General features: G+C 41.6%; 1 protein-coding gene across 2 annotated transcripts in view; it reads left to right on the plus strand.

The window, feature by feature from the left end:
* Positions 1-966: 966 nt before the first annotated feature.
* Positions 967-26868, plus strand: part of col8a2 (collagen, type VIII, alpha 2) — a 56338-nt gene continuing 30436 nt past the window's right edge. The window contains exons 1-2 of one of the 2 annotated variants that reach the window (XM_004547824.2): positions 967-1399; positions 1602-1818. The gene's annotated coding sequence lies outside the window, so the exon portion shown is untranslated. Of the gene's footprint in view, positions 1819-26868 lie in introns of both variants that reach the window. The other variant, XM_004547823.3, reaches the window with a different exon arrangement.

The following is a 26868-nucleotide window of genomic DNA, read 5'->3' on the forward strand; positions in this document are numbered from 1 at the left end:
GAGGGGAAGAACTCGGGCAACTCTGAAATCCTCTTTATTGTTTCCCCCTCTCTCTCTCTCTTTCCTCTTGGTGCAGATCTGTTTGGAATCCCAGTCTCTATCTGATCTTTAAATCAGCCAGTGGCTCTGTCCCAGTAGGTCTTTCAGGAAAAGGCTAGGCCAGCTTTCCTCCCAGTGTATCCAATCAGAAGCGTGGAACAGCATGCTCGTCAAGGTCCACTACCATAGCAAAGAGCCAGCTAGCACGCTGCCAGTTAAACACTGAATGCTAAGTCTGTTTTGATCCTACTAAGTTGCTGCTGTGTGGGAAGTAACCTGTACTAAATGATAAGGGATGGCTGTGGCTCATCCAGGTTGTTAGCAAACATCCAAAACATTACCAGTTTTCATGAGAATTTGCTTATTTTCCCGGCAATCGCCTGGCACGCTTCAAAGATGAGGAATAGTTGATACTTGTAATACGTGCCACGAATAGATGAGGCGGACTAAAGAAATGTAAAAAGATGTGATTAACCGCACTATGGTGATCAAAATGAAGAAAGTGGCACCATGTGACAACTGCACACGACCTACAGCAGGTTTTAGGTGATGGTGCAATGCCGCTTTGAGCCTTACCGTTGTCCACTGTCATGTCATCCACAGACTTTATCAATAAAGCTGCAAAAGAAATAAAGCATAAGCTGGATCTCATTTGAAAGACTGATTTGTGATCATGTTTCAAAACAGTAAAGAGGCTAAAAAGGCAGCGTGATTTCCTGGAGGTGAGTTTGGGAAGGCGAGGAGAACAGTGAGAAACAGAACATGAGACGCCTTCGAATTCCCCTCTTCTCGTGTTTTTTTGTTCCCCTTCCCTCCTCTTCACCCTACCCCACCCCTCTCTGCGCGGCTGCTACCCCACCCCATCCTGCTCACTCCCCTCCTTCTTCACTGCAGCCAGCCACAGACACTTGCTTTTTGTATCAAGGGGGCTAACCCAATGAACAATCCTGTCCGTCTTTCCCAAAATAAGCTGGTGGGAGAGGGATCGTGTAGTAAGCCAGAGAGATTGGAGCAGCGAGGTGCACAGCCCCCCCCGCCCCACCTCGGGTTATAAGTCCTTGGAGTGGGAGCACAACCTGCTTGGACCCAGATACACTGCCTCGCTGCCTGCCTGCCTGACTGACCTGAGTGACTAACTGACTGAGTTCCACTTCACTGCTACTCACTCTCTCTCCCTCTGTGTCCTGCTCCCTTGCTCCTTCCCTCCTACTTTCCACCCTGGAGAGCAAGAGCGCACAGATTGGGAAGGTGTTCCTCAGACCTGCGTCTGGACAGCTCGAAGACGACACAGAGAGGACGTTTCCCCATTCTCACCCTTTCATCACCTCTGTCACTTTTGCCACCTCTGCCCCCCCAAAAAGTACATGGATAGAACTTTTTTTCTTTCTCCCTTTCTCCCTTCCTTTTTGTTTGTTTTTGTTTTTGCTGGAAGCAGAAAATTAAAAGTTTTGCAGACAGTTATCTCAACCTGCAGTTGAAGATTTTCAGTTTTTAACTTTTGCATTTTTTTTTTTTTCTTTTCCTTTTTATTGTTTGCTTGTTATTCTTGCACCTGCGAGCAGCGCTGGACCAATTCCGAGTGCCAGATCTTTGCCCAGGAGGACCCTACTTGTTCGCTGAAAATCTGATGCCATCACATCCCATGGGAGACACGAGTGGCTGAAGGAGGGAGGTAGAAGAGACCCTGAACCACCTGACGCAAACACCTAACGCTGCCCTTGCCCAGCGATCCTCCCCCCCACCCCTGCTCTCCTCCACCGAGTCTCTGAGGAAAGAAAGGTAAGCAGGTTTCCTCTGAATCCATTAGCATCCTCGTGGCCTGTCATCTCTTTTCTTTTTTGTGCCTGAGGTGGCTAAAAGCAATTAAGAGAGAGAGCGGGAAAGGAGGAAAAACAGATTCCATTTGTTAGTCATGGGACTTGCATAATTCTCCTCAGTCCTAAGCCAGCGCACAGCGTAACAACTTGCAGACTAAAAAGAACTGAGCACACCAAAAGCACACTCAAGTGTTCCACTCACACTGTGTGGACGCTGATTTTTATATAAAATTTGTAGCTGCGCACCGTCTGTTGATCTTTGAGTGTCCCGTGAGATCGATGATCTGGACTGTTGCTTTGTGTATGCGAGTTTGAGATCTGGGCTAAGACACTGTTGATGCATCCATGCCCATACATCTGGGACTTTAGTTGATGATGTTGAAGGGGGCGTGGTGTGCATTGCAAGTGTGTATCGGGGGCTCGGCTGTGCAGCAGGATATGTTCAAGGTTACAGATGTAACAAGGGTGTCCTCCATCTGGATGGATCTGTGTTTTCTGTGTAATGCAATAGCTGCTCTTAATCATATAATGATTGGTATGTGCAAGTGCAAAGGAAGATTGCAAACGCACACAAAACGCACACATGCTCTTCTCTTCTCTGCTCTGTCCATCCACTGTGATACCTCTGGCAGGCGACACTGCATTCCTTTGTAACGGCATCCTTCCATCGCAAACAGAGAGAGGACAGACAGTTGTGACTCCGAGCCCTTGGGTGTACTGCACGACAAACTAGCAGGGATAGATAGAGAAAAAATGCAAGCTCTGTTGAGGAGATACATTTTTGATCACATGTGTTTTAGTGCACCAGCAGCAGCAGCGGCGGCGGCAGTGGTTTGTGGTGGCAGCAGTAGAGTTTCTTTGCAAAGGAAGGAGGGGAGGTAGAAAAATATACAGAGTAAGAGAGGTGTAGAGAGAGAGTAAGAGACAAAAAAGTGGAGGGGGGGAGTCTGGAAAAGACAGCGGTCAGGAAATCTGAAATCCAAAAACATTTGGCAGCATCCCTCTACTTTGCTGACCTACGGCAAGAAAAGTCTACTAAACGTGTACCTGTGTGTATGTGTGAGTGTGTGTGCTGGTATGTGTGCACACATGCTTGCCCTAATGTGACTGGATCTCCACTAGAGTGTGTAAACAGTCGTATGGGACACACACTGGAGTGTGAGCGCTCTTCTTTGTTGGTGAGCAACAACAGGAGTGTGCAGAGCTGCTGGTGTGCAGCAGTGAGCCAGCTTCCAGTCAGCTTTCCACACATGCATGGCTTTGTTTCGATTAAAGAATTGATAGATTAAAAGATTTACATTCCTTTCAACTTCTTCAAGAATTAACGGTCTGTTTTGTGTTCAGCGCTTGACAAAACCTGGGCTAAATGGCTTTCACCGATTTGCACCCTCCAGTGGGCGGCGACTGGTCAGTTAGTGGCTGACTTGTGGTTACAAGCAGCTCAAGTGTGTGTTTTGTGTGTAGTGCATTATATAACCACAGTTACCAGACTCCAACCAGCTGCCCATGCAGGCCTTTGATACAGAGTGCCAAAAGTGTGACCAAGCATACACAAGCAACAGTCACGCTGGATACACAGCGGCACACACGGCACACTTTATGCCCCGTGTAAAGCAAACACCTCCATGTGGATTTACACCTCACACACACACACACACGTTTCCAACAGATGAACATACTCGACTGTCAGCGCTGCTGCCAGACTGCCTGCTCATATACTGCTGAGCTTCTCATCCCCCACTGCATTCAGTTTATAGAGTGTGACGTTTTTACACTCCAAACTCAACACCAGCTCTTGAATTTTTTCCCCCTCAGTAGTTTAAAGGGAATTTATTTATTTTCTTCCTTAAATGTTGCAGTAAAAGGATAAAGGACATCTTTGTGGATCTGTAAACTCTTGGGCGAGCTTTCATAGCCATTACAGCGGCACAGACCAGAGACAGCCAGCAGAAAACCTGTACTCGGATGTCTCCCTCGTTACAAATACCCATCTGTTTTGCTAATGTCCTGTATTTGTGTGATCGAAGAGCAAAACAGAAGGATAATAAAAATAGAAATGTTGCTGTGCTGATGAACTGTGTCACCCTCTTGTAAAACAGTCCAAAGAGTGTGACCTCAAGGGGGCAGAATAGCAGGCAGTTTCAAAGACACCTGGCACTGTGTAGTTAAAAGCATACCTATTGTTCTCTCTGCTAATTTTCAAATGAATCTTTATTGAAACATGTTTAAGTAATCTTAAAAATATTATTCTTTTTATAAATTGCCTCACAACTCTGATAACATTCAAAGAGGTGTCCTAATTCACTGTTACAGTACAGCTGATCATGATTCATTTTCATTTTCGCTGACTTAGAGGAGGGGATATCCGCAGTCCATCACATCACTTACCAACTGTACTCAGTTTTCAGCCTCCCCTCTTGTGCTGTTAAATGATGCCAAACCACTTTTAGCAGACTGTATCAGTTTCATGTGCTAGATTGTGCTTCCTCGCAGTCCCTTTGTAGCCGTGGCTGTGTAAGCTTTTGCATGTGTGTTTGTGTTTGAGAGCGGGCAAGCACTTGTGGCTCTATTACTTTCAGTGCTAGCAGGAAATGAAGGAGAATGCCACTCATTTTCCAGCAAACGTAAACGCCCACCTTATTCCTACACACACACACATACACAAAATCACATGAATGGACACACATACAAGTTCTCCCTGAGCCTTTTGAGTCGTGGTCTTTTTGTTTGTCTGTGGTTTTATTATATAATCCTTATTTTTACTTTGTTCTTATGTTACTGGGGATTTTTCTTCTTTCATATCTGTTCCTTCTGTGTTCCTAGCTTTTTTGTTTGTTTGTTTGTTTTTTACAAGTACTTCCTATTTTATTTTGAAACTTCTTCTACGATTTTAGTTTGCTCTAGTGGTGTGGAATACTGCAAATTCTGGTACTGCAGATACCAATACCGATGCCGATACTTTTATCTTATATAGGCAGCTGATGCAGGGTAGAGCAATGTGTAATAACTTAAGAGATAATCATCAAGAGACCTGGAATGTAAGGTCTCTAAAGCACTTCGCGTCAGCTTCTGTTGTTTAAACGTGCTATAGGCTATAAATAAAACAGACGTGACAGTCAACACAAAAAGGTTCAGACATTTTTCATAGTTTGAGATATATTTTTTTCATTTCCAAAAGAAAAATAAATTATTTAACACAAATCAGCAGGCGGCATACTGATCTCAGAGGCTATTAGGCTACTATCGACTCTGATATCAATACTTAGATATTTGGATCCATCTGCCCACCTCTACTCTCCTCCTATCTTCCTGTTTCTGCCCTTGTTACTGTGTTGTTTGGGTTCACCTACGCCATATTATGCTTTTCTACCAGATGTGTGTATTTGTTAGGTTTTCTGCTTCCTTGCTCCCCTTCTGTTATTTTGTCGTCTCGTAAAGGTTAAAGATTTCCCTGCCCCCTTGTGAGCCTGGTTTAAAGTTCTTTTGTTCAGTATGCCAGCTGTTAGGTCAGCCTTAAGAACTTTCCTCCATGATTTTCCTAACATGACTCTGTGGTACACAAACAGACACAAATACTGTGCAGCACCCATTATGTGGAATGCTAACTGGTGCTGCTGATATACTGAATGAAGAATTCCAGTGAAGGATGGGGGAAACACTATACAGGTCCTGTTCTTGATCAGAGCCTGGCCCATAACATTAAAGATTAATTGGCTGGATTTGTTTTTCAGCTAATAGGGGAATTAGAAAAAGACACAGTGAAAGGCATGAACTTGTTTCCCCGTGCCGACGCATGGAGATTTGCATCCTGCCTCCTTTTGCTTCCTTTGACCTCGTGTGTTTATACTGTCTAAGCTTATTTGAACATCAACAGTAGCCATCTTGGCCCGCACATGCGAGCTGATATATGTGGAAGTCAGTTAGCTGAATGGCAGATAGTGAATCTGCGCAAACATGCGGCCCTCCAGAGTGGATGGAACAGCATGTTATTAATCAGGCCCTTGTTTTGAAGGACATTGTTTTGGCTCTCAGCTCAGAGCTAGAGGACAGAAAGACGAGGAGAGGGGGAAAAAATGCCGTTTTCTCTCATTTGAGCTCTGTTTCATGTGGATTAGAATTTTGACAGCTTTGCTTATTTAGTTTTCTATTTGAATTATTCTCTGATTCATTTACCTGTTTCCCTTTATCTGTGTTTACCGATCTCCCACTCCTATTCCCTCATAACTGTGTCTGGACCAGAGGAAGTTTTTCCACTGTGCTGGCAGCAACAAGGGGATGGAGAAAGAGAGACGGGGGGAGAGCAAGCAGTGGGGAGGCTTGGCAAATGTGTTATTTTCCCTCCGCCTCCCATTGACTCTGTCAGCAGTGGTTCAATCTTTTAAAAAAAGAAAGCGTGCAAGCTCAAAGTAGCTTGACAACATACCCTTTTCGGCTATCAGAAGAAACTTATCAGTCATACAGCAGCAGGAGGAAACTGGCGGTGGCATTACTACCCCACCCCCCAACAGCCCCCTTTCTCCTTGACTTTTATCCAGTTGTTTTAGCATCTCTCCGTTTTCCCCATTTCTTTCCATCTTATTTTACTGGTTTAGTCTACAAATCCTTTTGGACTGAACCCCAACTCTTTACTGGGCTCAAACTAAAACCCCTGTGGTAAAGCAGTGCTCTTCCCCAATGCCAAACATTGCTTTTAGTCAGTGAGGCCTGAACAAAGCGCAGTGAGGAAACAAGCCGCGGACGGAATACGTATTGAGCAACAGCTTCCCGGAGTCACATCTATGTTTTTCCCGCCTGCCTCTGAGTGTTGTGGGATGACAGCTTGTGTTTCCAAAGGGAACCCAACAGGAACAAACAGGAATGAGAGCGTTGGTGCTCATCCAGCAACAGAGATGTTTCTAGTTAATGAGATGTGACATCTGCTGTTCTGCTGATGAGGCTGAGTTTTCCTTGGTTTTAACTCTGGATGCAAGGATGTAAAAGATTCCCAGCATCTCCAGGGGAGGTGTGGAGCGATGTCACTGCTCAAAAGTCTCATAACACCGAGAGAAGCCAAAAGAAGACTGTTTGATGTGTGGGCGGCCGCGTAGCCCACGTGTTTGTACGTTCAGATAGTTAGTGCAAATGAACATGTGCGCGGAGTGCATGTGGGCAAGTCTATTTGTCTTACCTCTCATTCATTGCCCCCCTCTTGCCCCCACTTAACGTCTGGCGAGGGTTTTGTTTGGGGCTTCCAAAAGCAGGACTTTTGGCCAACTCTTAACCCTTTAAGACCTACCATAGAACCAAGTCCGCCAGAGCTTATATTATATTTTTACATGCTGTGGAGCCATTTTTGGGAGCATTTCAAGTTGCTATACATCAATACAACTATTATAGCCCAGATTTTTATTATATGTATTCATTAAGTGCATAGTAATTACATAAATTGCAAAAAGTGCAATAAACTACAAAAAAATTGAAAATCGTTTTTGATTTTTTAACATATATTTGTAGTTAGAGAAATTTAAGAGGCTTATCCCTCAAAACTGTAAATACAAAAAAGTTGCACAAAATAGTTTCCCACCACAGGAAATTTATTTTGAGTGTCTTCATAGTTTTATTTTTGAAATACACCAATTTTTATACACTGCAGGAAAAACGAAAATAAATATTATACTGCAAATTTGCAAAAAAGCAGCATATGCATCAAAATAAACTATTTCCAGCAGTGCAATATGAGTCCTAAGCATCCCAGAAACGACACAGAAAGTCATAAAGTCAAAGATAACTTTTAAAAAGAGCAGTATAGGCCCTGAGGCCCTGATCGCAAAAAAGACTACATTTCGGATGGCGGAAATGCAAAAGTTCGCGCTGACGTCTATTCCAACGTAGGAAGTGTTATGGACAGCTGATCGGATCGGTAAAGCGTGTTTCTGGAATATTATGTTTTTGTTCCTGCAAGCGCTTTTTATGCAGTTTTTGCAAAGCTTTATGTGGAAGGAAACCATGACCTAGGACAAGCTGATGGCATAAGATGTAAGTACAACTCCTCCGGTTTCATATGCAAAAAAAATTTTTGCGCTAGCTTACGTGGTTGCAGAGCTACTGGGATTTAAAAATAGTTACGCATAACAGAGCGTTCCCGCTCCGATCGGCTCTAAAGGGTTAACAGGGGTCAGCTCCTCAGTATAAAACTTACATTATCCCTCTTTTCATCTTGTTGCAGACGTACTTCCCAGGCCAGCAGTTTATTTTTTATTATTTCACTTCAGATGCGGGATGGATATATCTCTCTCTGACGGGTCAATAGTGAGTAAGGGTTTGGAAACAGCTCTTCTGAGACTATTTGAAAAGCTCCAGACTTTGTTTTTGTTCAGTCTGTGCTTGATTTAGATTTGTGCGTAGGTGTTTGTAAAAAAAAAAAAGGAGAAAAGAGACTAGGGTTATTGTGGTGTTATGATCCCCTTGGAGCCGGATAATAAAAAGTATTTCAGAAAGCCAGATTCTCTGGTGTAGAAAGGGGGATGCTTACTAAGTGACACATGTATCACATGCTAACACAGAGTAGAGTTTTCCCAGTGACCACTTGTAGACAACAACAACGTCTGCTATCAACAAACAACCACACTGCTAAATTTGGAGCTTCTAATTTCTTTATACCACAGAAATGTGTATTAACCACACCCCTGGAGCAACAAAAGTGTCATCTATTTGACCTACGCCATCTAGTGGTCACAGGTATAGTGGCCTCAAACACACCGCAACTTAAGAAAAATGGTGCAACAACAGGAAAAAAAGCTCACCAAAACCCCTCACAAAACACAACAGAAGTATTTTTGGGAAGGCAATAACGTGACGGAACAGCAGCGGAAGTGACAAGCTAACAGTAAATGGCTAGCAGCAAACATGTATGTGCAGTATTATACGAGTCATGTGATTAAAACACACATTACCTGCATCTTTTCCTCCCTCACAACATGAAGAATCCTCCATGTCTTTTGTCTCAGAGCGACCCTTCACGTTTTGGTTTCTGTCACTTCCAGAACTGGTCGGTCACAGTAATGTCTCCGCATAAACACGTCCATTATGTTTTCTGAGATTTTGCTTTTCTGTACTTTCATTGTGTTCCATTCAAGTTCCAATATATTTCCATACTTGCACTTGCTAGTGTTTTCTTAAGTTGCAGTGCATTTAAACTATCAGGACCAACATACATAGAACTTACAGGTAATAAGGAAGAAAAGGAAGAACTCAAAATTATATGTTTGTCACTCTTCGTGTAGGTTTTTGTATATAAAGAGCCTACCTGTGCATGAACATGGAGTTCACTGGGAGAAGTGTGAAAAAATGTTTAAAAGAATAAAAAAAATAAAATACACAAAAGCACAAGCTGTGGCTGCAAGAAACATGTTTCATTGTTCTTAACTCTCAGTTTATTTTAGCTCTTTGTATTGCTACATTAGCTTTGCTTACTTTTCTGCAGCACGCTAAGGACCAACAACAGCACAAGAAAGAGTACTTCACAGACTGGTTGTTTGTGACACTGCCCCCTGGTGCCATTAAACAGCTACAATATGTAGATGACAGTCTGCAAAGCTGTATGTGAGCAAATGCAGACAAGAATGCAATATCAAAAAAGTCACCTTTGTGCTACTGAGAGTCACTGCTGGCATGATTAAGCTGCAGTTGTCCACTATGAGGGAAGGGTTGCCGCAAGCCGGTATAAAGTTGTTATCAGATTTTTATCCTCATGTGAACGGGATCCTCCAGGATGACAATGCCCCAGTCCATATGGTTTGAGATGTCACTGAGTGGTGTGATGAGTATAAAAACCATGGACTTTCACATGGACCAGTTTTAAACTCAATTGAACTCGTGTTTGAAAGTGTTCTCAGTCTTCACAAAAACGTCAATACTTCTTAGAGGAATGGTGCTTTGTCTCTCCAGAAGATCTCAACAACCTTGGAAAATTAAAATCAGGGCATATTGGAAACATATTGGAGTCTCTGGTGACAAAACACCTCACTAAGACATTTATGTTGGTTTTTCATTTCATTTCTCACCTGTCTGTTAGGACTCAAGAGCTAAAGCTGAAATATTGCTGCTTTATTACTCTGTTCATACAAAGAAAGAAATCTGAAGAACTTTAAGTCAGTGTCTAGATGGCAGTGGTTGTGATACCTATATCACATGGGCCAATCGTACATTGGGTTCACAAGGGAAAACTTCTTTCCCTATTTCTAAATAACAATGGCTCCTTCTTGTATCCATACCAGATTTCTAATCTATATTATTACTACACTTTATAGTAATTTTATTCCAAACCACAATGTTTACCTAACCATAATGAGGTACTTGTTTTAAAATAAACCAAGATTTCTCTGGAACTTTTGTGTATCCAGATTTTAGCATTAAGTTCGTCAGTACCTCTAAAGCCAATCATTTCATCTGCAGCACTTGTTGGTCTTAAACGCTTTCAAAATATTATATGTTTTATGCTCATAAGATGGGGGAGATTTATTAACTTAAGTAACTATATTGCAATGATGATCTGCTGCTCAGCATGATATAAAATGAAAACACATTAGACTGTCAGTGTTCCTTATGTCCTTTCACTTGCAGGTGACCGCAGGTACTCACCACATGGCCACAAACATATGTAACCCATCTTTTATCCAACCTTAAAAAAACTAGCAGGGTTTGCCAGTTTCTGCCCAGATAAACACCTGAAATTTAACTTGGCTTGCAGTGTTTCTCGAGGAAGTGGGTTTAAAACAACTTATCCCTGCACCGGACCACCCCCTCGCTTTTGAGCTGTGTCTTTTGAAAATGCTCTTATACCATACTATATTGGCATCTCAGTAGCACAAATTACACCTCTGATGGTTCATACTGTCTTTGTGTACACTTATTTATATTTACCATGGCTCCATTCCCATATGAAGCAAAAAAAATAGAAGAAAAGGAAGAAAAACTAAGCTCTTACATTATTCCCTGATTGTTCAGTGCAGGGTGCTTTTTCTCTCAGACTTTATGTTTAAATGGCTTTGGCTTAGAGACCTAATCCTTTCTGTAAAGACTTTGAGGCCATTGAGCAACATGTGTTTCATAATGCAAATGCTCAAAGGCTTTAGGCAGCATACAACACAACCAGTCCTTCAAGGCTTTTGTCTTGATCATTTCCTGTAATCAGCAGCAAAGTAGTGAAACGACAAAATGGAAAAAAAAAAGCTTTGTGCTCATTCCAGCTTGTCTGAGGTGCATGCAGTGCAAGCTTTGCTCTACTGTTCTTGTGTGTGTGTGTGTGTGTGTGTGTGTGTGTGTGTGTGTGCATGGTCCTAACTGCAGTTCTTTTGTGTTTATCCCAAAAATATATGTAATGCTTTCTGGAGTCAGACAGCAAAGGCGATGCTGTTTGGCAGCGCTTCTAAGTCCCTAAAGAAGCTGTTGTGGGAGAATTATTGTGTTTCATGCTCACAGGAAAGGTTCTGCCTATAGAAAACAATTTAGGACGGATACATGTGGAGTTGCATTTCATGGAAAACATTTGCGATGCTCCGCAGTGAAAACCAAGATAAACACCAGACTGACTGCACGACAGCCTTATCGCCTGCCTTTCCACTTTGTATACATTTACAATATGGAACTGCTGTTGGCTGTAAAGCAACGCAGACATGAAGTATTTTATTAAAAACTGAGGAAGGTCAAAGATTTACATGATCTGATTAAAATCTGGATATTTTGCAGGTGATATATTACAGAATAAGCGAACGGAAATAAAACATGCCTAACCAGACATTAACCATGCAAGTCTGTGACTGTTTGGACAGTGAACGCTACAGAAGTACAACCACTTCTGGGAAGATGTTCTTTGGCCAACCAACATAATACTTAATTAGGGAGGGCATTGAATCAATTACCACTCACCTTCATGTGGTTTACAGATGGCTGTGCACTCTCTCTCTACACTTTTCCATCTATTTCATCTGCAGGCCCTTAGTTAAAAAAAAAAAAGCACCCAAAAAAAAGAAAGAAAAAGAAAAAAAAAGACGTTGCCTCATTGCTAATTTGAACCAGAGGAGTGGTCATTTCCTAACAGTGGGCCCCGGCCGAACCGACAACCAGCCCAATGAGCCTCAGCTGGATTGCTCCCAAAACTGGGCAGAAACCACACAAACCCTAGTCTTCCTGACATGTGGTGAAAGTGTGATAGGGATATGGGAAACATCAGCACGAGTTAGGAAAGAGAGATGGAAACACATCTATTTGGAAGACTGAAGTTGGACAGAGTAAAACTGGGGAAGGAGAAAAGTTGAAGGGCCTGCTTTTGGAAGGAAGAGGTAGGAAGAGATGAAAGCACATGGACAGATGAAGGTAAAGAACATAATACTGAGAAAATAAGCTCAGTACGAGGGCACGTCACTTTGTAGCAACCGTGTGCCGTCTTTGATCTGGTTGAGGTTTGAATGAGGGTCAGCAGAAACATGCAGGGTCACCTGTTTACTCCCAGATGTACATTATTTCCTTTGAATTACTAAATATGAAGTTACCTTTTTTCTATTCCAATATGTGTTCACCCACTATGCCCATTCTTCAAATTTACAATCAACATGTCATCAGTCTGAGTATTTCTTTTAAGATTTAAAAGCCACAATTGATGAATCACAGTGCTGCCTTTATATTGTATTAGTATTTAATTTAGCAACATGGTCTCATTGTGTCCTGTCATACAGGATTAATTTGTTCTACTCCAATCACTGTAACTGGATATTCTGTATCTGTCATTGTCTGGAAGGAAGAGGCAGGGATAACAAGGAGGCGGAGGAGGAAGACGAGAGGATGCAGACATGTCTGCCAGATCAATATAGTGAGACAACGTGTCCTGAATGCTGCGTCCCTGCCATATGACAGCCCGCTGATTCAAACCTTATGCTGGAAGAAGAGAGACAATGAGCAGACTCCAGTGTTAGGGGCTTGTTCACGGTTAAATTGCAAAGAAAAATTTGAGGAGGGCTTTCGCTTGTACTGAAGCCTTGTTTTTCTGAACTTTTCGATGTTACAGTCTGGAATTTGCAAAGGGCCACTTACATATAGGGACGGTGTTACAGTGAATTATTGCAGATACCCCTAGCATTGTGGACTTTTCTTTTAAGCATTGTTGGTTTTAATAATAATAGATTGGATTTATATAGCGCTTTTCAAGGCACCCAAAGCGCTTTACAATGCCACTATTCATTCACTCTCACATTCACACACTGGTGGAGGCAAGCTACGGTTGTAGCCACAGCTGCCCTGGGGCAGACTGACAGAAGCGAGGCTGACATTTCGCACCATCGGCCCCTCTGGCCAACACCAGTAGGCGGTAGGGTAAAGTGTCTTGCCCAAGGACACAACGACCAGGACAGAGAGCCCAGGGATCGAACCGGCGACCTTCCAGTTACAGATACGCTTCCCAACCCCCTGAGCCACGGTCGCCAACAATGCTAACACTCATCAGTGGTGTTATTAGGTGCTGCAGAAGATTCAAGCAAAAAAATCAGCTAAACTAATCACGCATATTTAGTCCAGCACCTTACAGTTGGCTCATAGAGTCAGGAGAAGACAACTGGTTTGAAAGAGAAGTGAACGAGTGAAAGAGCCAGCTCTTATTCCTAATGCCATAACCCAGTGCGTCACGCAGTACTGCTAAAGAACACTTTGTGGGTAACTGACACACATTAGCAGTTTTGACAAGAACTGCATTATCTGACACACCAGAAATAGAAGTATAAAGTAGCATAGAAACCACACAAATCTAGAAGTGCATGGTTAATTTAACCTGGCAGAAAGCACCTTCCCCCCATTTCCTTTTATTAAAACCAGTTTCTAATTGGCGTTGCCTCTTGCTGGGGTTACCGAGCTGCCACAATGATGTAGGTTTGACGCAATATTTTTTGGTTTCTTTTGGTCTAGAGACTGAACAGCAATACCACCTGGCAACCTCTGGTTGTGAGGGAGAAATCTTTATTCCTAGACTGGTTGCAGACGGGTGAAACTGATCACAAGGAGAAAGCAGATGCTGCACAAAAATTCTTCTTGTGATTGCTTTGTTCACTAGTTCACTAGCAGATTGCTGCAGTTGCTCATAGTTTGCATGGTGGACACAAACTACAGAAGACTTGTCTGTAGCCACTCATTATTTACTCTTTGAGATGTTGTGACACTTGAAAAATGTGACTCAAACAGGAAACAGAGGATGTTTGCTTTCAAAGTAAAAGTTTGACTTTTCATAAACCACAGCTTTTAATTTTAAATGAATTCAAATGAATGTTTCGTGTTTCCAGTTTGTGTTGCATTTTTCACAGTTTCACTACAGCTTGGTGAGTATTGTTCATGGATAAGTCGGTGCAAACCACTGGTGACTAGGGCTGCTCAATTAATCGAATTTTAATCACGATTACGATCTGGGCTTTCAACGATCATTAAAAATGACTGAGCCGATTATTAGCCCCTCCCTCATTTATCCGCGACACCTTAAAGGCCGGTCCGTGAAAATATTGTCAGGCATAAACCGGTCCGTGGCGCAAAAAAGGTTGGAGACCGCTGATTAAGAGGACCCGAGGGAAGCTCGGAAAGCTAAGCAGAAGTTATTTGGAGAGTGACTGCCGTTGGTTGAAAAGAGAGTTTAAAAAAAAAAACTTCAGTGGTGTTGCACACCATTTTATATTATTTTTTAAAGTCATTGTTAACCCTTTAAAGCCGGTCAGAGCAGCACGCTCCGTTTTGCGTAACTATTTTTAAATCCCTGTAGAACCTGAACCGCGTAAGCTAGCGCAATAATTTGTTTTGCATATGAAACCGGAGGAGTTGTACTTACATCTGATGCCATCAGCTTGTCCTCGGTCACGGTTTCGTTCCACATATAGCTTTGCAAAAATTGCATAAAAAGCGCTTGCAGGAACAAAAACATAATATTCCAGAAACACGCTTTGCCGTTCCTATCAGCTGTTCGTAACACTTCCCACAGTGAAATGATGCACATGCTGTTTTCTTTGCAAATTTGCATCATAGGATTGTTTTTTGTTTTTCCTGCAGTATATAAAAATTGCTGTATCTCCAAAATAAAACTATGAAGACACTCAAAATAAATTTCCTGTTGTTGTAAACTATTTTTTGCAACTTTATTGTATTTAAAGTTTTGAGGGATAAACCTCTTAAATTTCTCCAAGTAGAAATATATGTAAACAAAACAAAAGCGATTTTCAATTTTTTTTGTAGTTTATTGCACTTTTTTGCAATTTATGTAATTACTATGGACTTAATGCATACATATTATTAAAATATGGGCTATAACAGTTGTATTGATGTATAGCAACTTGAAATGCTCCCACAAATGGCACTACAGCATGTAAAAAAAATAATATAAGCTCTGGTGGACTTGGTTCTATAGTAGGTCTTAAAGGGTTAAATAAATATCGTCAAATAATCGTGATCTCAATTTCAGTGAAAATAATCGTGATTATCATTTTTGCCATAATCGAGCAGCCCTACTGGTGACTACATCAACAGGTGACCAAAGGTATCGCAAGGAGGTTCTTGGGGCAGCATCGTATACTTTTCTGCGACCAGTTACACGTAGCGACAACAGACGACTCGCAAACCAGTTAGGGAATGCACATTTTCCTTAGCAGTGACTGCTGACAACATCGAGCAACCACTTGCCAACCAATCCCTGAATACACAGTTTTCACTACTCACTGCTAGTGACCACTGACTGGTCTCTATTCCTGCATGAATGGATTTTTAGCAATGGAGTTCACACCAACTGCCAGCAATCTTCAGCAGCCACACGCAGCCTGCGTATTCTTTGCGTGGTAGTCAAGTAGTCACAGACAAGTCTCTAGGCTAGTGTGACCGAGGCCTTAATGGTATGTTACACATTTCCTTGCTCTGATTGCTAATTCATTCTTGATTTTCATACCTCTGCAGGTGCGTCTGAGACATTCTAGACTAATAGATTTGCTCTTACTCGTTTATCTTTCAATTCCAGGCTTCTACATGAGTGACAAAACTCAAGACCTTTTAAAAAAGTCTTTTAGACATTGCCACAGGATAACAATTTCGTTAATTTTGAATATAATATAAGAATATGAAATAATAGGGGAATGTACAGTCCACTATATTGGTTGGTTCCTTTATCATTAGTTCTTCATGTTGAAACCATACCCAGGCTGCAAACATTTTCACTAAATATACATATTTCTGCCAGAATCTGTTTTAGCTTTGTCTTTTTTGTTTGCAGTCTGATGTCTTGTCTTGAGGTATGCTTAGGAAGCTTAGCTATGCCAGACCAGGCCATTACCTCTCACGTGGAGACAATGATAAATCCAGACCATGTCAACACTTGTTGGAAATATGCAGATGCCCGGACAGTACACTCTTATAGTGCCCTAATGAATTGTAGGGGTTTCCTTGGGGGGTCTTTATATGGGTGCATGTGATCCAAAAAACAGCTTCTCTGACATTTCTCTCTGTCTTGTGTCTCGTTTCGTTTCTGTGTATAATTCTGTTGATTGCAAATGTCTTGCTGTTTTCCCCAGAGTTTTGGTTGTTGAAAGGCGATCTCCCAGTGTGCACAAAGTGATGATGAGATTCAAATTATTCCAGACTTCTTTCCTAAGGCAAATAATGCTTCTGTTGCAGAACACATTCTTGCTGCTATCCTCTTGCTGCTGTTAGTCACACTAATTTCACAGGTTTTTTCCACGATTCAGATGGGTTTTTTTGCTGGCATTTAAAGCTTTTGACTTGTGAAATTCAAAATGTATGAGTACATTGTGATAAGAACATGTAAAAAATGCATAAGCTATGATTTGCGCCAATACTAGGGTGTTACATCATGTTTTGTTATTGAGTCTATCACCTTGGAGCAGCACTCAAACCAAATACAAAGCAAAATTTCATCTCACATTACTTGTGTGAATGCAGTGGCATGAGTAAGGATGTTATCAGTGTCTTATCATCAGGAGCATCAGGTGAGAAGAGCTGATGTGTCTTTGCAATCCAGTGTAAAGCAACTTTCTGCATAAGTTTAAACATTTTTAGTTGTGCAAATGCAGATTCCCCTGTCTTCCCATCACTTGATGCATTGCATAGACTTTGTATGTAACTCCTAAGGAAGAGGTGTAGGTTCGATGTACTGAGGTGGAGGGTAACATCATGGAGGCTGAGGTGGAAGATGGGTGTGTAGCATTTAAATTTGAATTCAATTAAACTTATACTAATGAGTGCATTTGCAGGTTTCTATCTAACAATAACATTGTTACTGTACAGAATCTGACCTCTGTTAATATTCTTCTATTGTCAAAAAAATTCATTGGCTGTCGTCTGCCTGAAGGCCATCGCCAGATCCTCCTGTCTCAGGAAAACCCGTGCCATCACAGGTGTGCACCCCACCCACCACCAGTTTGAGCAGCTGCCCGACACCCCACCCCTGTCCACTCACCTCACCAATCTGAGCCATGGTCTGAGTAACCCTCATCACTCAGGCCACTCAAATACAGACTCTGTACTCATACTACATCTGTACTGTACTCAAACTCCTACACATACCACTACAGGCTAATTTTGCTTGTTTATTCACAAACTGGTGTGAAAGCTAAGGTAGTTAGAGCTCCACCAAGCAGAGGTTGGCATCAGTGGTTTTCTTACTGCTGCTTTACTTCTTGACCAGTGACAAATATCAAACAAATGGTAGAAGACTCCACTGAGTCTGCGTCTGTTAATCTGCTAATCTACTCCATGTGACAAAATTCTCCTGTCTTTATCCCTACACATTACACAGCTCGCAATACAGTTATTCAGAAGGGGGGGGGGGGGCCTGTAATGCTGCCAGTGTTCAAAATTGTCCAAATAGTTCTTAGGCCTGCCAGACACAACAGCATATTCACAGTGCTTGCCTGTATATTTTATTCAGTCTTGCACATTTTGATCCTGTATTTGTTGAGTCTTTTAGCAAAATTGGCATTTTGCTTTGCTTTGCATTTTTTGACACTTCCTACATATCTCGCTTGTCTATTGTCAAGAGACACCACGGTGGCACCGTTGTCCTTGTCCATTTTCTGCAAAGTGCATGTGAGCAAGTTTCGGGTGCTCCTCAACACGTTCAGGTAAACGTCAGAGACGATATATGGCTGATCTGTAACCTCTGCTGCATCCTATGTACTCCCTGCAGCTTCTCTGTGTTTTCCCACTGGTGCATCACTCACTCCATAGAGGGCGTCTGGAATGCGTCTGCAACCACTTTCGTTGCATTTTTCAGATTCAAGACGAGAATTCAGACAGTAACACAAAGCATCTCTGGTGGGTGGGAGCATAGATACAGAGGATACAAAGTAATGGATCGTGTTGTTTGTTAGCTGAGAAAATGGTCTGATCCCCAGATATTGAAATTGAGACTGTCTAGAGCTTAACTGTTTGAAAAGTGTGTTAGAACAAAGAAACATCTTTGCTTTGCTTTCTTATTATTCTTTGGGAAACTCAGTTTTAAATGCACATGTTAAGGTTTTGTCTCCACTATCAGTCTAGACTCCATTTATTTACACATCTGTGCTTGTACGATAAGCAAATTGTAGCCATTACCGTATGAGTGTGAGAAGGCAATTGCGTTTCTTTTTTTTCGCCTCACAGTGGGGATAAATAAGCAGAGGCAGACAGGGTGTGGGGTGGGGGATGTGGGTCAGAAAAAAGTAAAAGTAAAAAACGTGCACAAACAAAAATGAGTGTGACCACTGTGGGAGATGTGGTGAACATCAAGATGGGGGGAGTGGGGTTGAGATGGGAGGGTGGGTGGTTGGGTGAAAGAAATTTGGCATCTTGGATGGAAACGAAGGCCTGGAGCCGGCACGTACTCGCACATAAACACGTGCGCATATACGCACACCAAGACTGTCCAGACACCGGCACTCATCATTCAAACGGCTTTTTAAGAGCCATTTAAGTAATTCCAATAAAAACCGCAGCCGTTATAATACCTTGTCCATGGGAGACAGAAAGAGACTAAGTTATGGCATGGGCAGGGGTAGGGGGTGAGAGGTGGTAGAAAGAAAATGCAGGAAAAGTAAGTCAGACAATGTTTGTTTTCAAGTCTGCACTTTGAATCCTTTTTTTTCACGACATTCTTACTCTCTGCTTTTCTCTGCAAGCACGAGGAAAGTTTGGCAGTCTGGAAAATAATTTGGAGATAGCAATAAGGTGCAAAGTTTTGATATAACTGCCACGCGTATCAGCAATCATTTTAATACCTCCCTTAGACAACAGTGTGATTTTTCCCACCTGGTTTTCTTTGTGTTCTTGTAGGCAATTTCAAGTACTGATCCCGTGTTGGCAACTTGGTTGCTGGGAAACATTTGACCCTGTTGCGTTTTGCTTCCGTTTGCTACCTTTCTTATATCCCCTAATGTGTGACCCATGTGTCACCCGTGTGCTACTGTTTTTTTTCATGACTGAGTCATCCCCATCTCTCTCACTGAGACCCAAGAGGACTCTCTGACAACAACCGCCTCAAATGTGAGACCAGATCAGCATGTAACAGGAAAGTAGGGGGAGTTTATCTGTCTGCTTCATGACCTTAAATCTCCATCCAAGGCCAACAACCACATATGCATCATTGCATTCCGACGACTGTTATTTTGGCACTACGTCTATTTGCACTGTTCTCAACTGAGGAGCTGTGAAAAGCCGTCTAAACACAGCTCCCTCATACCATACAAGTCTGGCCAGCGTTAGGAAAGCCGCGTGAGTGCAAATATGGTCCAGGGAAATGGAGATGTTGGATAAGCAATGCTCTGCAACTTCATGCCCTTAGCTCTTGGGTGTCTTGAGCTTTTTTTTTTTTTTGCTCTACTTTTTCACTCTACTCCAGTCACATTCTGAGGCATGTATATCTCTGTGAAATCTGTACAAGCTCGTTTAACCCAAATTACGAAACATATTTTCTCAGTTACCCTTTGCGTTGGATAACTAGGCAGATTTTTTTTTACTTGTCCATAATGCTTGTCTGGGTTTTCTGAATCAAAGTAAATGAAATTTCATAAATAGTGTTTAAAAAAGCAGATAAACAACTTCATTACAAAGGATGTGCAATTTGGACTCTAACCCTACTAAACTACAGACAGTTTTTAGTGCTTTGAAGTAATAATTTTAACTTACACAGTTAATTATGTTACTTTTTATAATACCCCAATACTTAAGAAGATTACCGCCCCACCTGGAAAGCATCCTTCATTTTCTTATGATTATCCAATTCAGGGCTTTTGGCAGGTGCTGGAGCCTATCCTAGCTGTAATGGGGCAAGAGGTACACTTTGTACAATCAATTGCATGGCTAACATAGAAGGACAGACAACTATTCATGCTCATATTCCACCAATCACTACTGAACCCAACAACATGTCTTTGGACTGGAAGAGGCCAGGGTACATAGGGAATGCCATGTACCCTGGCATTCCCCAGGGTACATAGCTTTCATTGCATGTATTCATTGGTTGAAGTTATTTCAACCAATGAATGCTCATTGTTTTAAGTAACTTTGAGTTACCATTGATACGTTGATTATATTGTACAGAATGTATGTTTCCTGTTGTGTAGTTACCTCTAAACATACTGACTCAGGCTCATTTTAATGGCAATATTGCTAGCATGTCCTCCAACAAAAAACAAGGTCATTAATTTCCTTCAGAGTAACCGTTTTGTCAAAATTAATAGCTAGCTGATATTCTTATTGCACCTGTAGCTCCATTGTCACGCTCCTCTGTGGGCCACCAGGTGTTACGGTGCATGTTTAGTTAGCACGTGCTTCTTAAAATTAGCGTTAGCATGTCACTTTGACTATGTTTTTGTACCTTTCTACCACAAATTAAAAATAACATAAAGGCTTTCCTTGCTGCCATTTTGGTAGCTGAGCAAGACATGTGCACAGACACTCCTCAACCTCGACAGCGCCTTAGCTTCTTGACAGCAGAAGATAAAAATCAGAAACAAATCCACCTCAAATTTACAGGACATTACAAAAAGTACTGAGTATTCTGATGAGTGACTTTGTAATTGTAATGCAATCACTTCAACACTGTATAGTATACTATATAAAAAACCAATTATCAATGCAGGAAAACTCCTAGCATGCCTAGCCTTATGCTAACATGGTTGTGCTTTGCCTGCCCACTGCTACCAATTTGCTTAATTAATAACAGACACTTAAGCCACCTAATCAAACAGCTTTTCTGGATTGTCTGGATTATGACAACCACCTGACCCACAGTTGGTTGTCATGTTCAGAGTGCCCTCTGGTGGACAAACTATGCATTATCATGGTCATAACAAGGTTGAAGGGTACTTCTATCTCTCCTTTACACTCTTTACATTTTAATTTATCAACCATTATACCAATATATTGACAAATAGCTATAAATCTGCCCCTCGGATAGACTGATACATCATTCAGACTATCTGTATACTAAGTAAACACTGATTTTCAGCCAAGACTAGCCAACCAATATTAGGTAACACCTGTGATTGGCAGTTGGTTTGCACTAATAGAATCTGAGTGACACTGCTATCATAGAGTACAGGCATACATCATAGGAATCATCATGGTCCACTGTTTACCAAATTCTGGTTTCTATTGCTGAAAAATTCCAAGACAAAATAATTAAAATCTAATACACATAAAACCAAAGCCATCTAGCTATGTACAAACTAGTGATGGGTCGGTCGCGAACGAAATGGCTCTTAGAGCCGGTTCTTTGATGTGAACGACGCTAGCCGGCTCCTTATCGCGAGCCGTGGGTTGTTTTTTTTTTTCTTTCTCTCACCCTCTCTCTCGCACTTTTTTTCCGCGTCACACTGCACGCGAGCCTTGTGCTTTACGCTGGGAAGAGGGGGGAGGGGCGGTAGTTACACTCAGTAGCACAGGAACAGAGCCAGAGGGAGAGAGAGAAAGAGAGCCAGGGACAACAACGTCATATTAGAAAGTTATAGTAATCTTCCACAACTATTTTCAGTAGTGGATGATAAAGGATTCAGAGAGTTTAATTAACCTAATTAACCTGCAGGTCCATATGACAGAGAATATGCATCTTCTTTTTGTTTTCATCAGTGTTGGGAAGGTTACTTTTAAAATGTATTCCATTACAGAATACAGAATACATGCCCCAAAATGTATTCTGTAACGTATTCCGTTACGTTACTCAATGACAGTAACGTATTCTGAATACTTTGGATTACTTAATATATTATCATGCTTTTTACAACAACATGAATGTACTATTGCTGTGTGATTTATTACTATTAATGAAAGGTCCGCGACTCCGAACTGTAGTAAAGGGACCTCTGACTAATACGGCGGGGTCCCTGTCGGCTCGTAGCCGAAAAATAGCTTTACTTTGTTGTGTGGGTCAACTTTTCTTGCGAGAGACAGAGAGAGGCGTTGAAAGACTGCTCCTTATTAAACTTATTGTTTTCGGAGGAAAACACGAACACGGTGTACAGTCAAGTCTTAATAGCTTACTTACAACTGGGCTCGTCAGGCTCTCTTCTTGGCTGCAGTGGTTATTATTATATTTACATGCTTCCAGCTCCCGTTTTTGCTCGATGACAACTCGTACCTTTCCACTCCCCTTTTTCTCCCTCCTCGCGCTCACAGACCCATAACGTGTATGGCAGTCCATTCTCCCTGCAGCACGGACTACACTGCCCATGAGGCTACATTCTTTAGAGCTACGCTTGTAGCATTCTGCCTGTTAGCTTAGCACAACAACAACAACAACGAAAAGGCGCTCTCTCACCCAGGAAACACGCAGTCGCAGAGAGAGCGTCGTCCTGTAACCATGGCAACCGTAACGCTGCCGCCTGGAACAACAGAACGTAGCTGTCAAACAAAACCCAAACAGTCCTGACCCGCGACAAAATGAAACAGTAATCCATTTATTTCAACAAAGTAACTGTATTCTGAATACCACCTTTTTAAACGGTAACTGTAACGGAATACAGTTACTCATATTTTGTATTTTAAATACGTAACGGCGGTACATGTATTCCGTTACTCCCCAACACTGGTTTTCATATTATAATTTATATTTAATTGTGTTGTGGTTTGCAGTGTTTTGTGTTGTTTCACTTTCAATTTGTAAAAGGAAAAAGCTGAAAATTTAAATAGTTAAAAGTTGAAATGTGAATAGTTGATTTTTGTATTATATAATTTATTTATTACATTTTATGTGGAGTGAATAAATAAAAGTATATTTACGGTGGCCCCTACAGACAAAGCACGTACAAACTTCAAATCACGTACGAACTCTGAAGCACGTACAAACTCGAAAACACGTAAAAACACGTACAAACTCCAAAACACGTAAAAACTCAGAAGCACATAAAAACTTTTGTTACCTAGTGGCTACACAAGCCAGCAAGTACCAACAACCGGATTTGGTGTGTGGTAATAACAGGTAAATGAACTTTTTAAAAAATTTTTATTTGACTATATATGAATACGGTGGCATGGTGGTTAGCACTGTTGCCGCACAGCAAGAAGGTCCTGAGTTCAATTCCAACACCAGGTCGGGGTCTTTCTGTGTGGAGTTTGCATGTTCTCCCCGTGTTTGCGTGGGTTCCCTCCGGGTACTCCGGCTTCCTCCCACCGTCCAAAGACATGCAGCTTGTGGGGATAGGTTAATTGGATAATCCAAATTGCCACTAGGTGTGAATGTTCGAATGAATGTGAGCACGAATGGTTGTCTGTCCCTGTGTGTTGGCCCTGCGACAGACTGGCGACCTGTCCAGGGTGTACCCTGCCTCTCGCCCTATGACAGCTGGGATAGGCTCCAGCGCCCCCCGCGACCCTGAAAAGGATAAGCGGAAGCGAATGGATGGATGGATATATGAATGCTTGTGTATAAATACACAAACAATACACATATGCTTTCATGGTTTCAATTGTGTAATTTAAGTGATCTAGGTAGCTCTGTTTTGGAAGTTCAGAGCTACCTAGATCACTTATGCTAGAAATGTGTTTTGGAGTTTGTATGTGCTTTTTGGAGTTTGTACGTGTTTTGTCTCTAGGGTCCATCGCATATATTTATATATAAACATATATAAATAAAACCACTTTATTATTGTTAATAATAAATTAATTAAAGCAACAAAACAACCATGAAGAGCCGGTTCGTAGCCGAGAGAGCCGGCTCTTTTTAGTGAGCCGAACCGAAAGAGCCGGTTCTCTAAAAAGAGCCGGAAAACCCATCAGTAGTACAAACCACTATATGTAATTGAGGAAATATGTTTGTGTGTAATTTTGCTAAACTGACACATTCCAGCCTTGCCCACTTCCTAATTCTGGTCTTCTCTCCCATTACTTCCATTACAACGTCACATCGACGTTATAATGGAAATAATGGCGTGTGGCATGTGTATCGCTATACATATACACATACACATAAAACTGCATCCATGCACACCAACATAAAACATTTTCTAAAGCTCATTCCTCATAAGATTTTTACAGACTGTTCAAAAACAATTACCAAGATCTACTGTACAGAGCTTGTTCTATCGACCAAGACAAAACGCACCCTGGAGATACATCACCTGTCACCTTCAGCCCACCTGATGTTTTCATAAACTTGAACATAGTCAGTGTCTCTTGTCCCTATCTCATGTTGTTATTGATAGAAATAAAAACACACACATGCACACACACAAAGTGTTGGGGTTTTCACTCCTAACACTCCAAACCTAAGTAAACATGCTGGTTTCCAAACCATACACAGTTGCGCTAAAGAGACGCGTCAGATGGGGTCTGGGGTTATGCTTTCTCAGCAACAGATGAGTGATTGAAAGGAAGAAAGGGGATTTGTGGGCAATTTACATATACGAGACTTTGAGTCACTTTGGGGTCGATTGCGAGGCGCAAGCAGCCATTTCTCTACCTCTGGATCGGCTATCATATCTCTGTTTGATCTCTTTTTTTTTCACTACTTTGCTCCCAAAAAGCTCTCGTCATGATGGAGAGTGAGATGTGGGATGAAAGGGGGGGGGGGGGGGGTACAGTAAATGGGCAGACAGGGATGAAAGGGGGGGGGGGGGGGGTGTACAGTAAATGGGCAGACGGGGAAGATTTTCAGATTTGGTTGATGATGCGCATATCCGCCTCCTTTTCCTCTTTGTTGCCTACTAGTACAATATTGCTTAACCGAAAGACAATAGCAGACGTTCTCCATCTGGTTGCAGTTTGGATCCTGTGCCAGTTTGAGTAGGAGTGATACAGAGACCTCCAAGAGGCTTAAAACAACAACAGCTCACAGTCAAGGGGACTGGTTGCATATTTCTAGCTACTGGAGTAATAAACATACTCTCTCTCAGATGCGCACAGACACATGTTCAAGCACAGAAATCCATGGATTCAACTCTTAAAATGATATTATGATAATTCGGAAGTCTGCTGAATTATTACATTCTGGAGAATCTCAAAATAAACAGCTATTCCGATGGCAATACAATTAAGAATTGTGTGATGTGACAGGATGAGTATGATTGATAGAAAGTATAATACGTACCAAGCCCATGGCAAGCTCAGTGGTAGAATGTCCCGAAGTGTTTAACGGAGTTTGCATTTCCACACCTGTGGAACCAATAGTGAGCTACTGAAGTCAGATGTCCTGTGAAAATATTTGGTGGAATAAGTGAGGGATGGGGGGTGGGGGATCTGTTTGGAGGTTCATACCTAAAGACAGGCGTGTACTTTGGCTAAGGCGTAGGATTTCCATTAAACGTCAGGTTTGAGGTAGTGATGGGATTTCCGGCTCTTTTTAGAGATCCGGCTCTTTCGGTTCGGCTCACTAAAAAGAGCCGGCTCTTTCGGCTCCGAACTGGCTCTTCAGGTTGTTTTGTTGCTTTAATTAATTTATTATTAACAATAATATAAAATTATGCACAAAAGGAATTACTAACGTAAAAACAAGTGGTTTTATTTATATATGTTTATATATAAATATATGCGGTGGCCCCTAGAGACAAAACACGTACAAACTCCAAAACACATTTCTAGCATGAACTGAACTTCCAAAGCAGAGCTACTAGATCACTTAAATTACACAATTGAAAGCATGTGTGTATTGTTTGTATATTTATACACAGGCACTCATATATATATTCAAATAATTTAAAAAAAAGTTCATTTACCTGTTATTACCATACACCAAATCCGGTCGTTGGTACTTGCTGGCTTGTGTAGCCACAAGATAACAAAGGCTCAACACTGCGCCCAGCATCCTGGAGCACTTCTGTTGTCTTTTGTACGTGTTTTGAGTTTTTATGTGCTTCTGAGTTTTTATATGCTTCTGAGTTTTTACGTGCTTCGGAGTTTGTACGTGTTTTTACGTGTTTTTGGAGTTTTTACGTGTTTTGGAGTTTGTACGTGTTTTTACGTGTTTTGGAGTTTGTACATATGTACAAACTCCAAACTTCAAATCATGTACGAACTCTGAAGCATATGCTTCAGAGTTCGTACGTGATTTGAAGTTTGTATGTGCTTTGTCTCTAGGGGCCACCGTAAATATACTTTTATTTATTCACTCCACATAAAATGTAATAAATAAATCATATAATACAAAAATCAACTATTCACATTTCAAGTTTTAACTATTTAAATTTTCAGCTTTTTCCTTTCACAAATTTAAAGTGAAAAGAACACAAAACACTGCAAACCACAACACAATTAAATATAAATTATAATATGAAAACTAAAAGAACATGCATATTCTCTGTCATATGGACCTGCATGAATAAACTTTCTCAATCCTTTATCATCTGCAACCGAAAATAGTTGTGGATGATTACTATACCTTTCTAATGTTGTTGTCCCTGCCTCTCTTTCTCTCTCTCTGGCTCTGTTCCTGTGCTACTGAGTGTAACTACCGCCCCTCCCCCCTCTGCCCAGCGTAAAGCACAAGGCTCGCGTGCAGAGTGAAGCGGAAAAAAAGTGCGAGAGAGAGGCTGAGAGA

Source organism: Maylandia zebra, linkage group LG22 (genome assembly GCF_041146795.1).
Source record: "Maylandia zebra isolate NMK-2024a linkage group LG22, Mzebra_GT3a, whole genome shotgun sequence".
NCBI classification, from domain to species: domain Eukaryota; kingdom Metazoa; phylum Chordata; class Actinopteri; order Cichliformes; family Cichlidae; genus Maylandia; species Maylandia zebra.